The sequence below is a fragment of the Fulmarus glacialis genome, unplaced genomic scaffold, assembly GCF_000690835.1.
Source record: "Fulmarus glacialis isolate BGI_N327 unplaced genomic scaffold, ASM69083v1 scaffold14684, whole genome shotgun sequence".
Taxonomy (NCBI): Eukaryota; Metazoa; Chordata; class Aves; order Procellariiformes; family Procellariidae; genus Fulmarus; species Fulmarus glacialis.
In genome coordinates, this window is record NW_009206201.1 from 31,146 (window position 1) to 38,188 (window position 7,043).

Here is a 7,043-nt window from a genome sequence, read left to right on the forward strand (position 1 = left end):
CACCTCTCTGTATTATAAGAAGTTTCACACTTTTTAGGACATCATTATTCAGCAAAATCCTTCAATACTTCGTAACATCTTACATTATGAACAATTCAGAAGTCTACTAGGAAACTGAAAACTGTCAATCAGTATGTTACAGTATTTGCACCCCACAAGAAAGGTATCCTAGTATAGTTAACCAAGCCCTCAAAATGTTGTAAGGACCATACAACCAAGACTGCTTGTGCAAGCATAAAATCACCCCTTTGAGTGGGTAAGTAAAGATACTCAGGATCACAAATCCTGTGATCTTTAGCTATTTTTAATCTTTGCCTCATTTTCCATAGCTAATTAGTGCCTTCCCACTACTAACCAATATAATCATCCCTAACTTAAGTTTGTGGCCTCTTATCTTGGCTAGTGCACTCCTTACAGTATCCATGTGCTTCAAAGAAATCTACTTCAGCATTTTTACTGAAGCTGGTGTAGAAGCCAAATAAAGTATCAACATCTAGAACCTAACTATGAATGAGAAATTATTTCTAAACAGAAATCATTCTTTGGAAAAATATTTCAAGGTGTTAGAGGTACCTACTGGTTAGAGTACTGAGTTAGTATGGCACTGTAACAACGGAACAAGTTCTTGGTTAGTTCATAAACTTTCTCACATTTGCCAAGCCATAAAATTCAGGGCTCTAAGACACCTTAAAACTTCAAACTCTGAAATGTAGCATTCTTATACCTTCTAGAGCAGTACTCAAACTGCTTCAACATTGTGAATGCTCTCAGAAATCAAGCCTCTCTAATCTAAAAATCTGTTTTTAGACTAGTCCTAAATCCACACTGCACTGTGCCAGTAAATTAGGCAAGTTACATGCATCATTAATCAAAGATCAGAATAATCAGCCCATAGAGGTCGCTGCAAGCACAGAAAACATCCTCGCTTCCAAGTCTTACTATGTTAACTTCAGCATACCTTACTCATATGAGGTACACCCATAGCTCATTAGAAAATGGGACTGATCCACGTTTTTTCCAAGGGGATAAAGGAAGAGATACTCAAATTCAAGAGAATATCTATGAACTGTGTGAAATAACACTACCATTTACCATCACACGAATCAAACATTGGTACTACCTAAATGCTGTTGCTTTTCAGTTTTAAGAGAACAGCACAGGCTTCTGACACTAAACTTAGTTTTTTGAATTTAAGCTGCTGGTGTTTACTTACTGAATACATAGATAATCTATATCTTGAATTTGTTTTACATCTTATGTTTTATTGTCATATTATAAAACTATAAATCCTTCCCTTTCTGAAAAAAAGGGTCTGTTTCCTGACACTTTCCTGTAATTCTTCATAGTAATGTCTTTTTTAAGTTTTTCTGATCTGCAACAATATATTAGCAGAGGACTACTCTCAGTGGCTACTCACAACCAGCTACACTTATCAACTGAACTTTTGGTTGATTTGTCTTATTTAATTGGATTGAGGCTGTTGAATTGACATATAGTTTGTCAAGCCTTCACAAGGTTTGAAAAAGCCATTCATAGCACAAGCATCTGAACAGTATACAGTAAGTCAAGCAAGCAAAGTTGTCAACTCTGTTCAAGAAACACTACCAAAAATATTATTTACACATACTGCTATTAACATCACTGTATTCAGCTTTTAAAGGACTGTCACAAGTGTTTGGCAATTGACTGGTCAAAAAGTTTGGGAAATATATCTTATTATCTTTAAGTCATCTATTCCAGGCTAAGTGGTGCCTCTCAACTCAAATGGTGAATTAGCAAGTTTAAACCATTACAGTAAAGCTTAAGTCAGAGGCAAGTCTATAAAACAAAACCTGTTACAGTTCAATAGCATGACCGTGTGAATACCTACTGTGCCAAACAAGTGCTGAATTTAAGTGTTTTTACATATCAGATCTGACTTCCACAATAAAGGCAGTCAGAAAAATGACTATACTAGTCCCCCAAACCCACCATTTCAGTAATACATTGCAATATGCAAAGAGTTCATGTAAAACCAGATCAAAGACATCAAAACAGGGTATTTTCATTCAGTAAGAATTAACTTCTATTGAACTAGGCATTTTTACCAACAGTTCTATCTCTATTTTTTCAAACTCATTTCCTTTTCCACATCCAATGGCTCGCAGAATAACAATGTTTAGGATATTGTTTGCATTCTGGAGTATTTAAATAAAGTTTAGATGCAAGCCTAACCAGCTCTAAATAGAATATTGCATAGAGCTCTTGACATCCTCCCTAAGTTTCATACTTTTGAAGTTAACATCCATAAGCTTCTCTTCATTGTCAGTGTAAACAAAGCAAATTACTATCCAGATTAGCCTTACCAAAAAGCTAATTGTACTTTCTGTGAAGTCATAGTTAACTCAATCCAATCCCCAAGTTCTTGCCAGTGTTCTCCAATCCCCAAGTTCTTGCCAGGAATTATCAAATTAAGAAAAAACCCATACTGGTTTAACAGTATGGCATGTCAGAAAAGGAAGAGCTTAGCCCATATTTTTTGCAACCTGATGTAGTAGAGTGTTGAATCCTCTAGAAAATGGAGTAAAGCAGGGCATGATGAAGGATCAAACTTTTAAACATCCCATTAAGCCCTCTTACGTCAAGCCAACTCCTTAGTAATTTGAAGCTAAATATTACCCACTTCCTTTTGTACACTCTTCCCTTAACTATCAAACGAAAATGCTTCAACTCACTGAAAGCTCACTTGGTAGCAATTGAGCTATTTTTTAGAAATTACCCGAGTAGCCAAAATCAACTCGGAAGAAAAGTAAAGTCATTCAAGTATTAGAAAGTGCCACTCAACTTTCTGAAGAGAGCAAGACGTAGCTTCTGGTCTTTATTTCGAAAAGCCAAGCCACATCTGACCAAAGATACATTTATTTTCAAACTAGCAAGATAAGGTAAAAGATTCAGATAAGACTGAAATATTCAGATAATACAAGAAATACCTACCTAGCCAGTCCCACACTATCTATAGAAGCATGGTAAAACGATTGATTCATTCCAGATCATACCAAATTAATGCCTTTCATAGAACTCAATCAGCTCAAGCCCTACTCCTTCTTCAAAAAAAAAAAAAAAAAAAAAGACTGTACTGGCTATTAAACTAGTGGAAGAATCTAATAAGGTATATTTCTGCAAGCCTTTGCTAATAAAAAATTCCATTTCTGCAATTCTCAATACAAATTTAGAAAAAACATAACAACCCTGTAGAAATCAGTGCAGAATGCAAAAGTGGAGTCAGACCAATGGTTCATCAAGCCCAGTACTGTCCTCTCAGTGGTAGCAAGAGGAGGTGGTATTTAGAGAAAGCGTGCGAGCCTGGTCACTTCCTGCAGTTTCAGCCTTTAGGATAAAAGTTTCAGCTTCATCACTGGATTATCCTGGCCTATTCCCTTTTCCTACTCAAAATGAGACCATTTCAAGCAGGCAAATGACAAAAAAAGCTAACAGCAAGGCTGATGCTGTTGTGGTACTGATAAACAACTACAGTATACTTAGAGCAGTAGTAAGTGTAACTGGATATTGAAGACTCATCTGATCTTGGTCAGTTATTTCTGTGGAAAAGCTTTCAATTTTCACCCTCATTTAAGAAATATGATTAGGTCAGATTTTTCTTCACCACATTTGGCCTGGTCTTTAGCTAAACTAAACCCCTCAAGCTAAAACTCAGCATGTGAAGTATACCACAGGACTTGCCTCTAGATTCAAGTCTCCTCTACACCACAATCCATTCTTGACTCTTAAAGCCTGGACAAGAGTCACACTACAGAGCTAGATCATGTTTCCAAGGTAAAGATTAAATATGTGGTTTTCACTTGTGAGTTCAAGACCACGTAAGTATAGCTAAAATACTCAGACATAGCTACTTACTTCTAACCATAAGCACCTGAGAAGCAGACCATAAAGCACATCAGCATTCCGCACCAATAACAAATGAAAAAACAGAATCTTATTTACCTGACCGCTGCAGTCAGATGCTGAAATGCCTTCCTCAGTGAGCATTAAGAGGCAAGTCATATCTGATTCACTTCCCCCTCTCCACCATCCACCTGTCATATTAAAACTCTTCTTTGCACCAGCTCCAGTGTTTGCTAGACCTTGTGCTGGGTCACCTTAACTCGCCACACTGGTGGAAGAGAGCCACAGATCTAGCAATCTTGCAGCATAGGTGGCCAACAGCACCTTGGGCTGCATTAGGAAGAGTGTCACCAGCAGATGGAAGAAGGTAATTATCACCCTTGACTCAATGTCGTCTCACCAGCTCTTCAGAATTGGAGTGCCATATCCAGTTCTGGGCTCCCCAGTACAAGTGACAGATATACTGGAGAGTCCAGCAAAGCGCAACAACAATTAAGGGCTTGCATACCTGAAAAAGCTGGGACTGCTCAGCTTGGAGAAAAGAAGGCTTTAGAAGGGATCTTATCCATGTGTATAAACACTGTGTGGGACTGAAGACTGTGGCAAACTTCTCAGTGGTGCCCAGGGAAAGGATAAAAAGGCAACGAGCACAAACTGAAATATTTAAACAAGAACTTTTATTCTGCCTGCAGTCAGAATGGAACAGGCAACTCAGAAATAGTAAAGTCCCCATTCTTGGAGATACTCAGAATCCAACTGGAGACTGGCATAAATATGCTGCTGTGAATACGGAGTATATTGAACTAGATTATCTCCAGAGTTCCCTTTCGAACCTCAGCACTTCTATGAGTCAAAGTGAATTTCTACCAAATTTGAAATTTGGGTTAGCAAACCATAAGCATCCACCACATGCCAACAATGGCTCAACGGGGGGCGGGGGGGAAAGGGCAAAAAGCACACTAGCATGCTGCTGGAAACAGGACCCCTTCTAGCACAAATAGTGCACTTCAATTTCAAGAGAGCATCTTTTCACACTGTTTAACCTATTGACTGCAAAAACTGAGCCACGTTAATTCCAGGTGCAGCTAAAGCTTCGTTTATGCCAACTCAATTGTGGAAACTGGCATAACCTCATGAGGTTCAACAAGACAAGTGCAAGGTCCTGCACCTGGGTCGGGACAACCCCCAGTATCAATACAGGTTGGGGGACGAAGGGATTGAGAGCAGCCCTGCCGAGAAGGACTTGGGGGTACTGGTGGATGAAAAGCTGGACATAAGCCGACAACGTGCGCTTGCAGCCCAGAAGGCCAACCCTATCCTGGGCTGCATCAAAAGAAGCGCGGCCAGCAGGTCGAGGGAGGTGATTCTGCCCCTCTACTCCGCTCTGGTGAGACCCCACCTGGAGTACTGTGTCCAGCTCTGGAGTCCTCAGCACAAGAAAGACATGGACCTGTTGGAGAGGGTCCAGAGGAGGGCCACAAAAATGATCAGGGGGGTGGAACGCCTCTCCTATGAAGAAAGGCTGAGAGAGTTGGGGTTGTTCAGCCTGGAGAAGAGAAGGCTCCGGGGAGACCTTACTGCAGCCTTTCAGTACTTAAAGGGGGCTTATAAGAAAGATGGGGACAAACTTTTTAGCAGGGCCTGTTGCGACAGGACAAGGGGGAATGGTTTTAAACTAAAAGAGGATAGATGTAGACTAGCTATAAGGAAGGAATTTTTCACAATGAAGGTGGTGAAACACTGGACCTGGTTGCCTAGAGGGGTGGTAGATGCCCCATCCCTAGAAACATTCAAGGTCAGGTTGGACGAGGCTCTGAGCAACCTGATCTAGTTGAAGATGACCCTGCCCACAGCAGGGGGGTTGGACTAGATGACCTTTAAAGGTCCCTTCCAATCCAAACTAATCTATGATTTTAAGTCAGCAGACCTGTAGAGCTATAATGGTTCTCCCTAGGGGTTCTTCAGTGAAGACCTTGAGAAATTAGTAGAGACTAATACCTTCAGGCAGTTCACAAGCCTGTCAGGTAGTCACCTCCACCTAAAATGTGGAACTACCAAGTTAGGTTGAAGTTTTCTGTCCCACAGACATTATTTGAAGCCATTAAATAGTCACAATTCCTTCAAATTTATGCTTTACTAGAAGAACTGAAGTTGTCAGCCAATGGTGACTTGTAACAGATGTTTTGAATTAAAAATCTTCAGCTCTAATAGCACACTCTGTATGAACTCTGAGACAGGATCTGCATACACAACAAGATTCGACATGAAACTCATTACAGAATTTTCCACCCATCATGAGTGCTCTGCTGGCACTTAGTCCTTAAGTTCACTTTAAATGTGCTCTCTAGAAGGTACGAGCTTTCAATACATTTCAGGACAAGATTTAAAATTACAACTTGAGGGCAACTTTATTTACATGTAGTAGCATAAACTCCAACTCACAGTTACTGTTGCAACAGCTCTGCTATTCGCTATGTTGAAAAACCTTGATAGCATAGTAATTTTATATGACTGTAACACAGAAAAAAAGTGAACTTAAAAGCAGCTTTCCATTTGCTTTTCCCAAGCAAAATCATTCCAAGACAGACCTTTTTGTTCATCCATCAGGTGGAATCTTAAACTGCCTGTGAGAATTTTTTAGATAGAACTGAAAATTAAATTTATAGCTCAAATAGTTTAAGTAGGAACACATTGTTCTTCATAATATACTACAAAGAAATCTTTAAAAGATTTGGCAAAGTTCCTATCAACAAGACAGAAGATGAACAAACTGATTTTTGAATTTTGTTTTTCAGACCTTAAGAAAAAGGAAGAGCAGCACCTTTCATGAGCCCATACAAGTTAGTTATGCAAGGGCAAGCACCTAATAGCCTGTTGTTCTACCCTCAAAAAGGGCTGTTTATTGCGTGCAAAGCTAACCTTCAAACTCAAAGGACTTGCAGCAAGAAAAAAAACAGTCAAGCAAGTAACAAAGACATTCCATTCCCCCAAGCACATTGTGACATCACACATTGTCTCAGCTTTCATTACAACACTTCTATGGACTTCAGTTTTAAATAAGGGACTGCTCTTGGCTCTGGATCAGAGGTCCAACTTCAGCTTCAAAACATTTTAGAGGGTTGTATCAGAAGCCAGGCGGACCGGCCAACAGGCGGACCGGC